Source organism: Zonotrichia leucophrys, chromosome 4A, assembly GCF_028769735.1.
Source record: "Zonotrichia leucophrys gambelii isolate GWCS_2022_RI chromosome 4A, RI_Zleu_2.0, whole genome shotgun sequence".
In the NCBI taxonomy this organism is placed as follows: domain Eukaryota; kingdom Metazoa; phylum Chordata; class Aves; order Passeriformes; family Passerellidae; genus Zonotrichia; species Zonotrichia leucophrys.
The window spans coordinates 5,932,642-5,953,135 of NC_088174.1; the positions used below are offsets into that span (position 1 = coordinate 5,932,642).

The 20,494-nt window shown below is 36.3% G+C and overlaps 1 long non-coding RNA gene across 1 annotated transcript; it reads left to right on the forward strand.

Annotated features, from left to right (window-relative positions):
• Positions 1-15,777: 15,777 nt before the first annotated feature.
• On the forward strand, positions 15,778-19,496 carry LOC135447724 (uncharacterized). The gene is made up of 3 exons (XR_010440268.1): positions 15,778-15,858; positions 17,401-17,461; positions 19,209-19,496. It is a non-coding gene; the product is annotated as an uncharacterized LOC135447724 (long non-coding RNA).
• Positions 19,497-20,494: the final 998 nt, after the last annotated feature.

The window sequence follows — 20,494 nt, forward strand, 5'->3', positions numbered from 1 at the left end:
CCATGGAGGGGTTAGTGTGCCCCTAACCTTCCTTCTTTTGGTGTTCTGAGGGTCTGTGTGTGTGCCTGCCATGCATCACTGTGTTAGGTGAGGCAGAAAATAGTGCAGCCCCCAAAGTACAGAAGGAGGATGTTCATCTGGGGAGATCTGAATAGCCTGAAAAGTCAGGACAGCCATCTACTCTGATTTCTAGATTATAGCAGATAATTCTCAGCTTAAACACTAAAAATACACTATAAAGGGCTATAATTCAAGTGCTGGAGTTCTAGTTGATTTTGTTAAATCAGTCTTTTCATTGCAGCTTTTCTGAAAGCACTTGGAGAAAACAAGAGACCGAGGATTTCTTGTTAGGGATTGCCCCCTACAGATAAACTGGGTGATGGCAACAGCCCGAGTGTGGAAGGGGAGAACATGTGACTCTACTGCAGACCAGCACCAGTTCAGTTTTCACTGATTTAAAAGTCACCTTCCGAAAAACCATGCTGTCTAGGTTAATGAGATTTTAGCTTAATTTTTTCTATTTTTGTATTTAGGCCAGGTCAAAAAAAAAAAAAAAAAAAAAAAAAAAGCAAAACTTGAAAACAAAAAAAAATAAACAAGCAAAGCAACATATAAGACTGCAATGATTTTCAGTATAGCAATGGCAAGGCAACTTCAATGCTGCCAAGTTTGTTAAAAACTTTTCCTGCACCACAATAGAAAATATTAAATCATGTCTTCAACTTCTCATGAAATCTGTGAAACCAATATCCATCAACATTTTATTCTAACATAAAGGAGAATTGAAAACAAATAAATAAAACTTGACAGGGAAAATTTTCATGCATGAAAATTTATCATTGAGACGAATTTAAAATTCTTGTTGTCTATTCCTATTGTATGAATATAAAGGAATAAATTAAGCACAAGTATGTGGACACTCACAGATGCTCACATATGTAGAAACCCTCTTTTTATAAACCTGATGAAGACCCAATGAAAGCATTTTGTTTTCAGTGAGCTAAAAGTTTGATGAAATGACATCAGAGTTGCTTCATTCTTTCGTTCTCTCTCTCTTTCTTCTTTTCCTTTTCCTTTTATATGAATAGATTACACCATCCATTTATGAGACTTTCAGTGGGTGGGCTATGAATTTGACACCAGCATCACTTTCAAACAGGTACCATTGAATCACAGAAAATGTCCCATAAGTGACAATCACTGAGTGGGATAATCAACCTCCCTTAAAACCCCTTGCTAGTTAGGAGGGTAAGGATCCAGAATTCCTTGTGAAATTCCTACAAATAGTGTCTCTGCTGTAGTGTAAGAGCTATTGAGATAGGAAAAATGCAGAGTGTCAAGCCCCAGATGAGACTGGGTAGGAGGAGGAGAGTTAATGACTGGTTTTGAAAATCCCAGCCTTGAAGCAATCTGCAATCACAAGAACTCTATTTGTCTAAATTAAAGACCTACTTATGCAGTCTCCTGTTCATGGAAATTGCTATATGCACATGATTTTCTCTCTGGAAAATGTTGAAAAGAGCCTGACATACAGACTGCTGTAATGAAACCAGGAATTTTAACAAAAAATAAAAAAAGGAAAATATAACAAGTTAAGTAATTCTTCCATGTTCCTGGCAACCTGTTAACTAATTACCAGTTACCAAGAAATACAAATCTTGCTTCTGGTTATTACAAATCCATTTGAAAGACACATCCCTCCTCATTTGAAATTCATGAGATGAATTTTGTACCACATTAGAAATTATCTTTAATGCATTCATCATATACCATCATAAAATACATAATCATGGGAAGGATTACTGAGTGTTTTACTTGGCCTGTACTCTTTTAAAGGGGTAAAAGGATTATGCTTAATTCCATTGAGATATTTTTCTCTCTGAAAGGATGCATTGGAAACTTCTGTTAACATGAATAATGTTCTTTCTCATTACAGAGGGAAGACAAAGGGCATGTGTGGTAATCTTGCAAGGAGAAGGCAAGAAACACTGGCCCTACTTCCTTTTAATGGAGGCATCAGTGCTCTGAGGCCCTTCCTCCTGGATTATCTGCAGTGACTGCTAAACAGCATCACTCCAGGCCCATTTACCTTTTCATGTAATTTCCAGGAAATTCACAGGCTGCAGATATCGTAAACCATCAGGCAGTGTGCTCTATGTATGAAACACATAATACTATGATACAAAAGATCCTTTTTTTAATCTGCTAAATTTTGGTGCCTATAAAAAGAATTAGCCTCTCAATGATTATCTTTAGACTGAGCATTCTGTATGGCAGATGTCAATAGTTACAATAAGTGATTCAGAAAGGAAAATTCTATCTGGTAAAATTAAATGGAAATTTTGTTGTAGAATTGATCACACCTATTATTTCTGGGTTGAAAATGATTGTGAGGATGAGAGTAAGAGAGGATATAACCCTGCCAGAGGCATAAATCTGCACCTACTCCACAATAGGTAGAGGTAGGAAATAGTTGCACAAACTGTGAGACACACAAAAAAGTCTGCAAGTCAAATCTGGTTTAGATCTCCTTTGCATCAATTTGTGTAGCTATTAATTTTGTACTGGAGAAATGTAATGACAAAGAAAATTTGGCTCCTATTCTCTTTGAGAGCCTTTATTTATTCTGCAGGGACTCCATCCTTTCTACCCTTTTTTCTCATGCTATATTTGTCTTATCTATGGAAGTGGTAAAAAGCTGCAGAAGTTTTGCTTCCCACTTCTCACAGAAACAAGCACAGAGGGCAAGAGAGCCTCTAGGTGGTACTGTGCTATAAAAAATAATTAGGAACAGTGAGAAAAAAACATGCTCACTTCTTATTTGCAGTTCAAGATTTCACTTGGATCGCAAAGATAATATTTACAGAAGAGAGGCCTTTTTCTGTTAGGTGAAATTCACTCCAGCAACTCAAAAATCTTCTGTGTTTTATCTCTGTCAAACTTCATTGCTTTGCTATTTCCACCTTTCTAACAGAGCTCTGCAGGATCCTACTTTATAGCCATTTTCACAGAGTTTATATGCTTAACACTACTAGATCATAATTTCATTGAAGACTGATTCTTGCCTGGGTATAGCAGAAACCCCTCTGCCAAATTTGATCAATTGCTTTCACATTAGCTAGGATATAGCCAAACATTTCACAGGAGAAGCAGAACACTAGATTTCTTGTAGGGGTCTTTCCAGAACATATAAATCAGAGCCAATATGCAGTGCAAATCTTTGTGTAGAGCAAGATAAATGTTTGAGGTGACATGAAATTTGCAGTCAACACCAAAGGAAAGAACAAGCCATTCTATAAGAACTGAGTTCTTTTTCAGGAAATAATTACAAACTAAAATGGATGAAAATAAAATAGATAAAACTGCAATTACTTTAGTTTTGAAGAGGAAAAGAGGCCAACGTTTTGATACAAGAAACTGTATCCCTTAGCTGCCTGGTGGATGCACGCAGGCTCAAATCTCACCCTAGGATAAGTGTGTTGTTCCTTCTTTCCTACAAGTGAAGAGAGTCATTCCATTCATGACACATGGCAAGGATCTGCTGCTCCTGACACATCCTGGTCCTTTTTTTTCAGCTGTTTCCATTTGTTTTATTCCTTTCTCTTCCTCTGCACAGTGAGATCTCTTCTCCTCCCCTTTTTTTTCACCCTTTTAAGGCGTTCTGCCCCTCTTGACCCTGATGCCAGTCTGTCTTTTGTGCCAGAGGCTGCAGTGATAGAGCTGAACACTGATTGTGGATCCTATCTTCTTTATTCTTGTCAGAATTCCTGTCTGAAGCAGTGGATTAAGATAAAGTCAGGGTGGATTATTACACTACAGGCAAAGAGGTACCACAGAAATATTTTCTCGTTTTGTTGAGTCTGCTATGGAATTAAATCTGAAACACCTACCAGGTTTGTATTCTCCTACCCAGAAAGCCATCAATTGTTCTCCTCATGCAAACAAAGAAGAGATGAGGAGCATGATCAGTGAAAATTTCTAGCCTGTTCACCAAGAGTCCCCAACAGACAGATTGCAGGAAAGCCTTCTTTTACTTTCTGAACTTTGTTTTTACCAGTAAAATCAAACAGAAGTAAAAAAAACTTTTCCATACTTCAACTTTTTTGGCAGTAGGATTTCTTACATAAAACTCTGCAGTCCTATGTTCTATATTCCTCTGCACAGAATATTTGTTCTGTTAAATAGTCTGATCAGACCTATTATAATAATTATACTTATTAATATGTACCTTAGACTAGATTGATTAGCATGTGATTCCAGATACAGAGTCTGTTTCACGGCACTAATGTATTATGTGGCCTATTATTTTAATCACAGTTTTAGTGATCCCATCTATCAGGTAAAATGTGGCTTTGAAAGCTGTGAAATGGAATGTAAAAACCCCACCATTTAGATTATATAATTCATTCTGGCAAGGCCAAAGAATCTGTGTACAAATGTCATTTCAAAGCAAGTAATTAACTTAATCCAATCATCCTATTTCATTACTTAATAACTTATCCTCAGAACAACAGGTCACTGCATTAACTGAATGGCAGAGGAACAATTCATGAAGATCATTTATATGTGCATGGGTGAAATGCTGATGAGTTTTTGTCTAAGTTTTTGGCCTCTACTTTATAAACAGTGTAGATCAAAACTCACAAAGACAAGAGATCTGCCTCACCTGGGGAGTGTAGAGTCTATAACAAAGATTGTGTAAATGAAAATGACATCTTTTCTCATAAATACTTTTTTTTTTGCAACTTTTTTTCCTGTGTGCCTGTAATTGAAGTAGATGTGCATGTTTTGTCTGATGGATATTTGCTGCTGTAAAGTGACAGTAACTCAGTCAAGCATTATGAAGAGAATACTTTTTAACTTGTGCAAAGAACAGATCGAAAGGCTGGCTGCCCCATCAGAGAGCAACTATCACAAAAAAGGCTGTCACTGTTAAAATAATAAACTGGATTTGTGTGACCTTCCAACCTTACTTCTCAGTTGGTTAAAAGTTTTCACAAATGCTGGTGAACTGGCAATATCCAATTAGGGCACCTTCAGGCCACAAAGGTGTTTGAAGGGTCGGAGCACCTCTGCTTCAAGGAAAGACTGAGGGAGCTGGAATTGCTCATCCTGGAGAAGAAAAGGTTTCTCAGTGCCTAAAGGGAGCCTACAGGAACGATGGAGAGCAACTTTTTACATGAGTATGTAGTGACAGAACCAGGGGGAATGGTTTCCGACTGACAGAGGGCAGGTTTAGATGGGATGTTGGGAAGAAAATCTTTACTATGAGGCTGGGGAGGCACTGGCACAGGTTGCCCAGAGCATTCCCCATTTTTTGAAATGTTCTAGCTCTGGTGGCATGGGGGTTTGAAGTAGTTTAGGATTTTTTTTACCCCAAACAAAATGGAAAAATTGATCAGCTTGGGAAACAAAGGATTATTTCAGGTTCCCAAAATGTATTTCAGGCTTTGTTTTAAACATGTTCACTTTAAAAGCTTATCTTTAGAGTTCTTGAGCTATTACATGTAATGAGGGCCAGCAATCAGTGGTTAATCCAAAATTACATAGAAATACCCCTTTACATCAAAAAAAAAGTTAAAAAAAAAAAAGTATACCATTTGAAACAAACCTATATAACCAGCAGACAGTTTTGACTTTAAAAAGAAAAAAAAAATCTGTTTACAAATCCACGTAAATACAAATCAAATAGTTTCCATTTATTTAATTAAGTTCAAATTTGAAAGAAAAGACAGAGGAAATATAATAAAAAATGAAATTAAATTACTATGTTATAGTATAGCATAGTACTAGTTACTATTAATTTTTTATTTTCATTTGAGAAAAAACATTGGACTTTTCTTCTAAATGTTTTAATTACAACATGGCAGTAAACAGCAGACCTGTGCCCAAATTGTTTTGCTTTTTAGCTCGTTGATTCTTCTCTCGGCTATTCAGAAAGATGCAGTGATGGGCAGTGGGTTTGCAGTCCTGCAGTCCGTTTGTCCCGTGCTGTCTGTCCATCCATGCCCCGCTGGGGCTGGCTCAGCAGTGAGCTGCCTGCCCCACGAGAGGGCAGAGCAGGAACACAGAAAAACTCAGTGTGAGCCCATCACTGCCCGTTCCTGTATAGAGCTGCCCTCTTGGGTTAAGGCTGTTTTGTAAAGAATAGAAACGTCCAGTTATTTTCGAGTTTTTCAGTCGATTCTAAGTGACTGGCTTGCAGACAGCCTCCCTGTATTTTTAGCACTAAACCTCTGGAAAATTTTGAGTTGCTAATGATTTTCTGTGTAGGGCTGTGTAAGAAGCATTGGTTTGCTGTAGTTCAAAAGTCACTTTTTTGTGAGTAGCTCTTGTTTTGGGGGTTTTTGTTAGGCTTCAGTACTATTGTGAAATAGTGAATGTAATAAGGAAAAAAAAGAAATTGATGAAACTTAAAACCCGTGATTTAAATGTTTGGTCCTCCTCGTGTCTAAAACTGTATCACATCAGAGCTTCATATGTTGTTCTACATAAATATATACATTTATATAATCTAGGCAGCTCTATAGGTTTGTCTGGGGACAATGAAGTCTCATTTGAAAGATTTTCTGTTTTCCAGAGTAAAATATTACATCTCCACAAAGCAGTGGTGTTTAGGTTGGTCAGCGCATGCACAGATATAATGAAGGAAATTGGGACCCCGTATCCAAGCCAATGCTCATTCTACATTGTTGGTGGCAGACAATGATAAAATAGAAGATAACTCAGCAGACTTGGCAAAAAAAAGAGAGTGAACAGAAATTCTTGTATATCTGAGATCCCCTTACCTGTATACAGCACACGGTTCAAATCCACACAGACTTAGAAAGGCACTTTGACACTCATTCTATCAAGATACTTTGGGTTAAATTTCCCTTTCTCTTAATTGTTTTTCAAGGAATAAAACCCTCTGACCACAATGTATTTATTCTGTGTTTCCTGGTAGCAAAGTTAACTGTAGCCTTTGAATTTATGCCTTATAGATAAGCCAAGAGTCACAGACAGATAACTGAGGGGGTGGAGGGGGTTATTGCTGCAATCTGCTCCATGCCATGGACTCTGTGCACATTCATTTGTGGAGGTCAATGTGCTGAGCTGGGAAAAGGCCCTTTAAAAGAAATACAGCCCTTATTAATGAAACCCACATAATCAATAATGGTTCTTAGCTTGTTTGTTTTGATTATCCTCTCCCTTGCTCATTACCCACTTGAAGCTTCACCAAGTGTGAGTTTGTGTGTTTAAATCTCAGATCTATGTGCACTACCCAGTGAAACACATCCCAGGATGTCCTGAGAGACACTGCAGGAGGAGTTCAGGTAATTCACTGCATGTGCTCGTGGGGCAGCTGGAGTGTTTCTGTGATACTTCACTGAGCCATGATGACATCTTGTCTGTTTCCTGAGTGAATTAATTCATGAATGTATGAATTTCATCTCAGTACTGTATTTATTCACACTTCAGGCAAAAGTTGTAAGTCCACTGTGCCTTTCCTAACATGCTTCTTATAAAATCTCTCTGCTAGAGCTCTGCCTAACAACCTAAAGAATTCATGAATGAATTAATCACTGTACAGTGAATAGCCCATTACTTGTTTGGCTGGTCTAAGGCCAGCTTGCTCAGTCATTTACAGGATAAAGCATTACTGATAAATGTCACCTTGTTATATATCTTGGTCTAATTTACATGGATTTGCAGGCCATTTGTCTTACCAAGAGAGGTATTTTTCTCCTGGATACCAAACAAATAGGTTTTAAAAGCAGCATTACTGCACTAAACTCTTGGGATGTTTCTAATGAAGCCTGCAAGTGATAAATAACATTAAAATATGATCTCAGAAATTAAATGACCAGAAATAATAGTTCATAAATTTGTCTTCAGGAGGAAAGTTAACTCCTAGAAGTCTTGAAAATATATTATTTTTACTGTATTTAAATGCAAAATATTTAAAGATGTAAAAATATTTGATTTTTAGGTGGTTGAAAAGGCAAAGCCCATGTTTTTTTTTTATTTGAAATTATCTTCTATGTTGAACTGAGAAGCACATATAAATAAAAGACAACTGTTCATATTATAATGAAACATTTCAGCACTAAAAATATATATGGCTCCTTCTATACAGATTAGATTTCAGGGGGAGTTGTTTTTGCACCTTTAAATGTTTTGAAGTTTAAAATTGTATTGTAATTTTACATGAACTTTTACTGCAAAAAATCTCCAAAAGTTTTATAAGAACACAGTTTTCTGTTAAGATACATTTAAGTTCATTTTTCGAAGAAAATCTGTAGAACTATAGAATACAGAATGTAGCATTATACATAAGGACGATAATTTAGAAGAATCTTTATAATTATAATTATAAAGATGGGAATAATTAAAGGGTAAATTAAAAATAAATGGAAATTTTATTTTTTTAATTGAAGTTCAATGCCCTTTAGAAACACCTATTCCATCAGTTTCATTATAATTTACACTTATTTCCACTAGATTTTTCTTTAAGAGTATGAAAAAAAATTCAACCATATATCAACTCATCACACAGAAGTATCAAAGTAACACCTAATCTTGCTTCATAGCCAAAAAAATTGCCAGAGCCAAGGTTAACCCTTAAAATTGATCTTCTGCAGCACAGTCCCACCATAAAGGCATCCTTTAAGTAGTAAAAAGTACAATCAATAACACATAACAAGAAAGGTCATTCTTAGTTGTCAGCATTTCTAAGTTTTATGTGCCATTCAATGAAGAAAGTCAGTTTGGGCTGTGCCTGTCCCTGGATTACATTTGTTGCACAGATTTCATGGCGTGAGGTTTGACTGCAGAGTTCCTGCACGCAAGGGCCTGAAAGCTGTGGTATATTTTTAATATACACACAGGCATCATGTGTACTGTGACAGCTGTTCAGCTGACAGAGCTGGGCAGCACCTTCTTCACAGTATTGTACTTTATATTATCAATTCACTCTAGATTTGTGTAGCTTTAGGCAGGTGTTTTCAATTTTTATTCACATTAATGGGACAGATGTTGGCTATACTAATGAAATACTTAAATTTTTTGACTAGCCAATTTCTGACTTGTCATCAATTTTTAAGAGTTCACTAGGAAGAAATAGAGTTGATAATGAGATTATGAACAGTTACTTAATGATAGACTCCATAAAAATGGATATGGGAAGTTAGATGACAAACTGTTGAGGCCAAGCTCTAATCAATATGCACACAGTGAACTTGAGAACGTGACTTCCATGGCTGAGCACCTGCAACCCCATGATTGTGATGTGCTGATCACTGCCTTCAATAAACTTGGATTCAGGTCATGACAAATCCTCAGGGCTAAAGTTCTCAAGGAATCCATGCAAGAATCACTGGAGCTTCATGGGCAGAGTTCACTTTGCTCTGGCTGTGAAAAGCATCCACTGCATGGCCTTCAGCAGTTGCAAAGATCACCTTCACTCCAAAAACTCCTCTTGACCTATAGATACAAGTTTATAGGGCAAAATTACTATAGTCAGACTCTTTCTTTTCCCTTGTGCATCCAATTGCTCCTCAGGATGCATAACTTCTCTGAAAGTGCAGCCCTGGCTGCAAAACTAAGAATGAGTGCCTGGGGACACAAATGAAACAGTCATTCTTATGCAAGCAGTATTCTGGACAAAAAGTGAGTATTTGGATAGGCCAAATTCAAGAAGGTCTGTCAGCACTCTGGTTTGTGTGCATCTGCCTAAATATCTTTTCATGAAGTGTGTATTTAAACCTTTTGCTGAGCCGGCGTATCAACAACAAAATGTTTTCTTGGAATTGAAAACTAAGGAGGCCAAAATTCTCTAGGAAGACAAGCAAAATTCCATCTTCCTGCCTTAGACAAACCTGTAGAGCTCCCCAGTTTAGGGGTTCTGAATTGCAATTATGTAATACTAGATTTTGTGTTGTAGAAGTTGCACTGCTATGGGACAAACAAATGGCCCAAACTCTTGAATACTCTGCACACCTTAGGGCATTGGACAGTGAGCTGACTGTGGTCACATCATCTCTGATGGAAAAATGAGTCTGCAGGGGGCTGCAGCAGCTGTAATTAGCAGGACTATCTGTAATTACTGGGAGTACCTGGTGTCAGCAGCAATTACCAGTCACATCTTCAAGGATCTCTCCCTGGCTCCATTACTGTTCCCCTGGCTTCCTTTTACCGCTACTAGATTAATTTCTTAGTCTGTCTCCTTTTATCTTTGGAGAAGGAAAACCAGAGAACTGAGTTGCCTTGAGATGAATATGACCTGACAACTATTACTTGAATGTTGTAAAATCTAAATGTGCAATGCCCAAGATGAGTGGGTATTATTAGCTGATAAGTATTGTGTATGGAAATGCTAATAACTGGGGTGAGTATTTAAAAACCATAACTAGGGATGAAACACTGCATTCAGGAGCATAATTTACTGCTGAGTGGAACATCATCTGCACTCCATTCTAATTAGTTGGATTACACAACAACAGTTTACATGGCAAGGATGAAATACTGTTAATGACTCCATGTAAACCTTCAGTACAATCAGCACTCATGAAAGCCAACAAGTGGTCAATAAAGTTGTTGAATTTATTATTATGGGGTTTGGTGGTGATGTTTTTGTTTGTTTGGGGCTTTGTTTGTTTGTTGGTTTGGTTGTTTGTTTTTTTAATAAGACGTGTGGGAAGGACTACAAGTTAGAATCCTTTTACACCTCTTCAGTCTCAACTACTGACCCCTGCCCTGATATTTACCCCTCATTCTTGTGTGCCCTGCAGACTGAACCACATGGGCATACAAATGTGCAGATATATATGAGACCATTGCTCAAAACAAGTGTAAACAGGTGATACAGTCCCTGCAATAGAAGAACAAGTCCCATGAGCATTATTGCTAAGATTGTGCAATGAAAATAAAATCAGAATATCTGCTTAGCCTCCCTGTTTATTCATGCTGGACACTTTATGGAGAAAAATGTAGATACATTTCCATAGCTATAAGTAGCAGAAATGGGAAACCACTCTGGTAGTCACTGTGTCATACAAAGCAAGTATCTAAAAATAAGATAAAAATCATAAAATTCTAAAACTGTGTAAGGGCAGAGCATCATAGTCAGTGAACTGTGAATTGTACAAAGCCAGTGGTTCTGTCTGTATGGTAGGAAAACTATCATAACTATTAGCCTAAAATAAATTGTGTAAGACAAGGAAAGTTTCTGACCAATTTCCTACTGCTTATCTGCACACTTTGGCTCTGTCAAATGCACCTTTAGGTTTGTGCATGTTTGGATATTTCTGAGTTTTCTTTTCCAGAATCTTCATTCCCAAATTCAGTTTCTTGTTCAGTTTTTTTCTTCCTAAAACCTTCATCTAGCTTTACTTTTTTTTTTTTTTTTTTTTTTTACTCTAAAGGTGTAAGTTTGATCTTTATCCCTTAAAGACTTGGATATCAAAGGAACTTCTATTCAGTTTGATATATATAAAAAAGACCAAGATGCCTTCCAGGCAAGTGGTCATATCAGCAAGCTATCAGAGCCCAGCTCCTGGTGGTGGGCAGGATATCTGAAAGAAAATCTTCCCCCATGGATTTCACTCAGCTTCTGTAAACCAAGGCAGTGCAAGTACAAAAAGAGAACAAGCTATGGGCTCAAGTATGTAATTTCTGCAAGTTTCAATTGCAGAATGCTAATAACTGCATCCTTTACCATGCTGGGCAATAAACTTATGATTTATTGGACAATCATAACTTCTTTGCTAGATTTCCTCGATGTCTTCTCTTAGGTTTTATTGACATTTATTTTAGATGCTGCACTTTGCATAAGTTTGGTGGCAAATTCAAAAACTTATTATTGGGTCCTTAACAATCAAGCTAAAACGACTTTTTCTTGCAAAATATCTCATGTTAGGATCCACAAAAAATATAAAAATCTAAATACAGTTAAATTTTTTAACATGGTAAAATATTGGCATTCTCTTAAGTATTATTTTATTGCTAAATGCTTGAAAGAGGTTTTAGTGACTATTTCAAAATAAAGTGATTGACAAATCTGCAGTTTAGATGGGGAGCATTCTGCTTTTCTCATAGTCATTGAATTTACACAGGTGTCAGTGTGGTCAGAACTGGATCCCAATTAACAATGTCAGAGGTATTTTGTCAGAGGAATGGGGTAGGAAGGGTCAGCTGAGTCCTATTGACTGTGGCCTGTTAAATGGACAGAGATTTTTGCTGAATGAATGTTTCACACTCTATACTGCACATTGTTAATGAATGGCTCAGCATGCTCAGAAAACAAGATTTATTTTCAAGTACCTGAGGGAGGATTCAAACCACAGCCCAAGAGAACAATTTCACCTCTACTCCACAAGTGGGGATTTTCCTGACAGTGGATTTAAATAACTATTGCTCACGTTCCATATAACCCTCCCTGACCTTTGGCCTCAGGCTTCAGTACAGAACCCATGCATGTTCTCCAGGGATGCTTTCCCTGCACAAACCTGAACTCATTTTCCTCAAAGATTCCCTTTTTCCCAGCCATTTCTTGTGCTCCATGAAACATGTTCCAATTGTTTTTATTGTAGTAAATTCAGCAGTAACTGCAGCCTATTTAAAATCATTTTAGCTAAACATATATTACTGCTTCTCCAAGCTGAGCCTGAAATTTTCAGAAGTGCTCTCCTCTCTTTTCAGTGCCAAGGGAAACGGAAGGTAAAATATAGTGCTTTAAAAGTAAGCCTCTTCCATCTGGTTAGCTACCCTTAGACCTACTTCAGTCTGCCAGGAATAGCCTGAAATTGTTTCTATTTTTCATCTGTAGTTAAAACACTAACAGGCATAATGAGAACAGGAGCTTTTATAATATTACTGACTGCCAAGACGATGAATTTATTCTCTTCTGTTAAAATGAGGCTGGTTTTTAGGTTTGATGTCATCCTATGTGGTTTGGCTATTACTCTGCCTTTAAAGGAGCTAAATGAACTTTTTCTTAATACTAAAGAGCGCTATTCCTGCTGCTATATTTCAGATTCTCACAGAATTTTCATTATAATACTTTATTTTCAAGAACCTGTGACTTCATTGAAAAAATCCTGCAGGCAAAACAAATGGATCACAGAGTCTCAGCTTGGGAGTAAGTCAAGAATGGCTTGTTTAAGTTGATTTAAAAAACATAATATGAATTTTGATGAATTTTTTTTCAAGGTATTATTTTTGCACATTTTAAAAAATGCCTTTCAGAATTATTTTTATGACTAGATCAGCTCTCAGTCTTTAAGCAAGCATGAAAGATTTGATTTGTGTTTACCAGTACAATCCAGAGCTATTAAATCAGTTTATGTTGAATGTGGAGTTTTCTAAACTCATGGCGACAGGTTTTGGGATTTGAGTTTCTCTTATAGGTTTTTTTGTTTGGCATTTATTTATTTATTTATTTAAGGGATATTTAAGTGTATCTGTGTGATTATATACGTCACCATTTTGTTTCATAAACTGTGAGTCTATTTATATTGCACCAAGTCACAGCACAGCAGGTCCATGACCTCACAATCCCCATTAAAACCAGGATACCTAAGCAGGCTGCATCTCCTGTCCCCTCCACCTCTTTCCAGGAATGGTGATGACAGGACATGTTAGGGGCTCTGGTACTTGTGGGGGAGGGATGATATTTTGCTTTGGAAGAGAAGGAGATCTCAGTGGTTACACATTACCCCAGTGGCAGCCAGACAGGAACAGCTTTGATGCCTTTTCCTGCATAGGTTTGCTTCATCATCTCTCCTTGACAACATAAATTTTTCCATGGTTTTTTTCCCCATCTCTGTATTAGTATCTGCTCTGGGGAGTTCTCTGGCTAATATTAAATAAATGCTGTTTTTAATTGGAGCTCTGAGGATGTAGTGGTCTGCAGCCATGCCAGCACTGGAGAGATGCTGTGTGGTCCTGCTGATCTGCAGCAGTTCACGGGCAGAGGACAGGATATAACTTGCTTCAGTTTCCCAGCCCCAGGGCCTTAAAGGGTTAGTGAAGATGAATGGAGTTGTCTTGCTAAGCCATTTTCTCCTTTTTCTTTCACTTAAGGGGTGAAGCCATGTTTTCTAATGGAATGCAATTGTTCTTTCCTTGAACTGTGAATATTCCTCAGGCTTACTCTTGTTTAGCACAAGTTTGCTCTTACTGAGGTCCACTTGGGCAGTGTGGAACATTGCTGGGTTAAACACATTAAGACTCATATCATATTCATATAAATTTGTTGGGATTTAAAGTGTTGTGCCTGCTTACATGTGTGCTCTCACTTTAAAACCACAGGCAGCTGCACATGCAGACTGTGCAGGCTTCTATCAGTGGCTCTGGGAAGGTCAATGATGCATAACCTAAGGAATAATCATTCAGTGTAATGACTTTACCATGAAGCTTCAGCACCGTTTATCATCCTTACAGCAAATCTATTTATAGGTATTGAAGCCTGAAGTGAGGATTTTCAGGATTAATATAGGCAATGAAAATAAGTGCATGTGTTTACATTGCTGAACAATATTCCAGTTCCAAAAACTGACAGTAGATAAAATTAAGAATATTCTTCTTATGGGTCAAATTCTGCATTTAATGATCAGGTGATGAGGCAGCTAAAATCCATTTTATTTTATGTGCTTTTTTGAGTTCCAGAGTAGATGAAAATGTCCATGTAAACACTGCAGTTAGGAACTTCATAAAATTGTTCTGATGATAAACATCAAAGGACACAAGGCTGTCCACTATCACCTTAGCACCAGGCCTGATGGAGGTACTTAAATCTATCACTATTCTTCTGCACAGTTTGGGGAAATTGGTTCATTAACAGAATATGTTAAAATAGAATTCTTTCTCCCAGTCCTCAGAGTGATATTTTGTTTTAAAATTATAACTATTTGATTTGTGAGAATCAAATAGTTCAATTGTTGCAATTCATGTAATTTAACTTCCCTAACATTAATAGAAGCCCACATTAATAGATATAGAATCTTAGATTCTTGAATAGAAAAAATGTGACAAAAATGAAGCTACTTCCTTCTTCTTCAAATTTCAAAGTACTGTAGACTCAACAGTATTGGATGAAAATATGACTCTTGAATATCCTCATCTGTTAGTAAGACTGTGGACTTCTTGCTATGGGCACACCAACCTTACAGTAATAACTTGTACTGTTAATATCTCTGGACAAAGGAAGGGACAAATAGAAAGGGAACTCCAGGATCACCTGGAGGGCCAAATCTACAAAGTCACATGGATGCAGCCCCCCAGTACCTCAGCATCTCTCTGTTCATCACTCCTGTGATTAGTATCCCACAACTATTTCATTTAAACAGACAGAGAAAGAGTTTGATTGCCTCTGCCCCATTTATCCATTTTCTTCTCAGAGTTCTGAGGTTTTTGTAGCTTAATACAGGCAGCATGGCCAACATATAAAAATTTGTGTATCATTTTAGGAATGTCCTTTTGCTTAATATAGAATAAACATTAATTTTAATTTTAGCAATGAAATTTTTATTTCCTAAAATAATATGCAGACTTTAAAATCTCTTTTTTATTGCATATTGCATTTATTGCATATTTGCATATTGAAGTGTTAAGAAAAATTTAGATTCAAAATTGTAGTGGGATAGATGATAAGAGAATAAAGATAGTGTAGAAAGTAATCTTACCCCTAAGGAGTTGCAGCTGGGCCAATTATCAAGGATTAGGAACAGTCCTGATTTTAACAGGCCACAGCTGTACCCAATGAGAAGAAGCTATAAAAGAGTGAGGTGGCTGGGTGAGAAGGGACCTGGAGTCAGTGGCTGCTTTGTGAAGAAGAGTCAGTGCTCTGAGGAGATGCCCATGAGAAACACCAAGAAGGTAAGAAACTCCTGCAATAGGATGACAACAGAAAATATGCAGAAGCCTAGTTGAAGCTGGAGAATACAGGCAAGAAGAATGGAAGTGACCCAAGATTCAATTCAATTCAGATGCTTTTCACTGGAAAAATTGTCTTCTTATTGGCAAGGGGTACGCAGACAGTTAACTGGTAGCATTTTCAAACCAGTAACATTGCACAATTCATGTTAGGAGAGACTGATTAGCAAAACAATATAATAAATAAGGATACCTTTTGTTGGCCAAGACAAGTTTGCAGGGACTGGAGTAGGACTCAGGGACTCAAGTCATAATCAGAGTAAATTAAATAAGAAATACTGTGGATATGCTTCATGCAGTTGCAGCAGCAAATTCAATTAAATTTAAAGTTTAAAATCCAAGTTGCAGTTTTCAGTGGGTAGATCTAATGGAAATGTAGGCCTCCTAAGTGATAGTCTTTCTTTCCTAGTGAAGGGCATGGAGATCTAAGAATACCAGCTTTTAATTTTTTTTCTTTCATTATTGTAATTTTAAAGCTTCTAAGATAACAAATTTGTACAATGCTTGGGGTTATTTTCCCTAAGTTTATAAAATATTAGATATACATAATTTTTATCCATATTGACAATGTCTGAAGGAAATGAATTTCTGAAGGTGATGACATTGCTTGAGTCTAAAAGACAGATGAGAGGAAAAGCAAGTAGGACATTTGAATTGGAACTAAGAATATAATTGTAGAGAACAGACCTAGAAGATTCTAATCCAAATGGATCATTATCACTATTATTTTCTTATGTGCTTTATAGTGCTTTGCTGTCTAAAAAATTTAGGAGTCCTCAGCTTCAAAGTACTTATATTTGCCTCAGTTTTTAAAATTTTAAAGATTAGCCATGGAAATTTTTGACATATGTTTGTTTAAGCATAAAATTAGATTTTGAATTTTCCATGAGATGGGAAAAATCAGTCTGAAAGAATTGAATCATTAAATATTATTTCCAGTTTCCTGGTTTTGAGTATTTTTATTTGAACACTGTACTCAGGTGTTCAGTTTTGAATATTGTATTCAGACATAACATGATGAAATGCATTGTCCTGAAATATCATTTTACAAAACTAATATATGATTTTTATATTTGACAGTAAGCCAGCTGAGATAAAACCTGTGAACTTCAGATTTAATTTCTACATGTCTGCTAAAATAGTCTTAAAGGAATATTTGACAGACAACTATGCAAGATCAGGTGCTATCAATTATTGCTTAGGTGTGGGAGCAAAGTAATTCACCTGAGTTTGGGGGAGGTCTCCAATGAAGTTCTTTAAAAGAGACTATTCCTTGCTAATTTTCTGAAGACAGTTTCAGTAGGCAGGTTGCCTACATTGCCCCTTTTTATTTAGTTTTTTTCCCCCCTGTATCTATGTATGGTGCTTTTTGTTGCCCCTGGATGTAGTTTTCTTTGAATGAGTCAGTATTTCAAACATTAAACCTGTCTGCTGGAAATAGGGTATGCAGAATAGATAAACCATCTCAGGCCTGCTTTATTGCAGGTTAAAGATCGTAATTTGTGTGCATCCTCACAGTCCTCAGTCTTCAAAGGACTCCCTCCTGGTAAGTAAAATATAAATGACTTACATGTTATTATTTGATGTGTTTTGACACTGCCTGTTTAAGGCATCATATGATGATTGATAAGTTAGGTAATACAAGACAACACTTGCAAAGTAAATTTCTAGGCTTGCCTTTTTAGGTTGTTTTACATTGCTGATATTTTCTAAGCTCTTTTTAGCACAGTCTACAGAAGCTTTTTCTTCTCTTAGGTTTAATGTGTGTTCCAGAGAAATATGCTAAAAAAATAACTTCTCATGGATACATGCCTTGTAAAATCTTAAATACATGACAGAAAAAATTCCAAAAACTTGACTTTACTAGAATTTATGGGGTCTGTTTTCTCACTTTAAAGTGTCTGCTCTGAGATGAATTAACTGTGAAAAAGGCTGAGTCCTGTGCATGGCTTATCTGCATTTAAAAAGTGACCTTAAGTATGCAATTTAGCATTATTTAAACTTAGTGTCCTACTTCTGATTCAGACTCTCCAGTTATGGTCCAAATCTACTTTAGGCAAAAAAAGCACCAAAACCCCTAAAAGTACAGATTTTGAGATAGGGCAAGTACATCATGCTTTGACAATATTCAACATTCATGTTTTAAGTTATTACCCTTAAAGATATTTTTTAAGTGATGGAATTTTATTTGTCAAGTACTGAAATGTCATTTTTGTAAATAAGTAACCAATTCTTGCTTTTCTTGCTTCTTCTGTTGCCAGGTTGTGATTGCACCTATTTCCATTCTTTGCACCCAACTTGGTCTTTTGTTTCAGCAATTTAAACACTTTCAAAGTCAAGTTGAAGGCAAAAGAAATATACGAAAATATTTGAGTAGTATTGTGATCTTTTGTGGCATTGCAACTTACAATGTCTGTCTTGGATATTTTTTTTATTAGGAGAAAATAGAAAAGGAAATTTTTTACGTTTTCATTGAGCTTATTTGCCACGTAACTGATAGACATTTTAAATTGAGACAGAGTCTGTAGGCTTATTTTGGGGAAACAAATGAGGATTTTTGAGGGGTAGGATTTTGAACCTTAGTGAAAAGAGTTGGACAATGCTATGGAGCAGAGTGAATTACTGATGCATGTAATAGGCAAAAATTTTCTGATGGGAAGCAATTGCTTAAAATCTAAGAAGCAGATAGTACCACAAAACAGTTATTTTTCCTAATATTTTTTCAATCATATTAATTGTAATTGCTGCTATATAAGGAATGATTCCTGTTATAAGGAGTTCCTAATGCTTCTTGATCATTAATCAATCCATTAGGTATCATTGCTAGGTAGTCCAAAGAATGCATTCTCCTTGAGAGTCTGCATTAGAATTTTCAAATCATTAATACTATTTAGCTGCTGCAGGCCTCTCTGGCTTCCCACTGAGGCAGATTCTCTGTCAGGGGAGTCTTTTCTGATTTATTCTTTTATTTGTGCTGGTGACTTAAAAATGCCCTTGTGTCTGACACTGCTATATTGTGTGTTTAGAGAATTTTCAGGATGTTAAAGGAAAAGTAAATACCAAAGAAAGTAGCTCCTATTTTTCTCTACAAGATCCTTTACTATTGATTGGATGCTTGCATATTTTTGCATTCTCTGATCTAGGTTGTCTGTTCTTCCATGACTAGACAGCTTTTCATCTATGAAATCACTGTTAAGAAACATCATTAATAAGATAAAGCAGTGGTATTTTTTTCATTTCTTTTGGTAAGACACGAGGAAAAGTAATGAAAAATTTATTTTTCTCTTCTACAGAGAAGTGGAAGAACATTTTCTCACTAACTTGCAGCTGAATATGAACTAAGGCACCTAAGGTGGAACTGATTAGGAAAAACTTCATTAAATATTTGTAAGGAATATATTCTATTAGCTGTGTAATAAAGAGAGATGAAACAGTAGAAGAGACCTTAACTACAGCAATATATTAGATAAGAGACCTTAACTACAGCAATATATTAGATAAACATTGGGAAGGTAATCAGTGTACTGGGAAGGGAAAGAAGCACAAGAGACAAGTAATTGCAAAACTTAAGTTGTCTTAACAACCTTAGTTGCTTTTGTTTTCTCTAAGATATAATTTCATCTTTATGTTGATGAAATTTCAATATCTAAGTCAAATCTTATTTCTGTCAAATGCAGATTATGTAATGGAGTCAGAAAAGAGCCAGAAGGCAAGTATTATGTCAATGTGAAATCTTAATGGTAGGAAATTGATAATTTGGAATTGAATAAAAATGTTTTTTGTTTCTGTTCATTTTATTGTCTTGTAAATGATCGCTACAAATGCCCTTCACTAAAATTGTAAATTAATTGTCCTCAGGAACATTTAATGTTCTAATTCTTCTAGCTTACTTTGTAAGTAAAAATATGCTTATGACTTGTGGGGAACTAAAAGCCTAATTTTCATTCTTAAATGAAATTAACCAAATCCATTTGAATTGTAAACTACTTACTGTGCTTATTTTGAAGTGGCCACATTTTAGCTTATTGAAATGTTAATAATACACATGAACAAAAAATAATTAAATTAACATCTGACAAATGTTGAAGACTTGCCAAGGGTTCATCTTGTAAGAATGATTCTGACAGTATTTCAAAATACTGCTTATCCAAATTATCAAGTCACTGGTGGGAAACTATAGTCAATTTTTGATTTCTCATGTTGAAATTTATTGTCGATATATGAAATTGTAAAGTGTTTGCACATAGGAGGAGGACCAGCTGTTCATAGAGTGTAGTCTTTGTAGCTTGCTTAAGGTGTGGAAGGATGGTGATTAATGGCAGCTTTGGGTGTGACAGTATTTTATCTAGATGCATTAGATAATGCATCTTCCTTCTCTTACAATCAGGATGAAGGACAAATGAATTTGTCTGCTTTATATCCTTCTGGAAAATTATCCAGTCCAAACATAAAGTAAGTAAGGACCTGCTAGGGCTCTGAAAACTTGAAAGCCCAGAGCTTCAGCCACAGTGCTGCTGCAAAAGGCACGGAATGGGAACGGAGATGCCACAACATCGCTTCCTGCAGAGCTTTTCCTTGG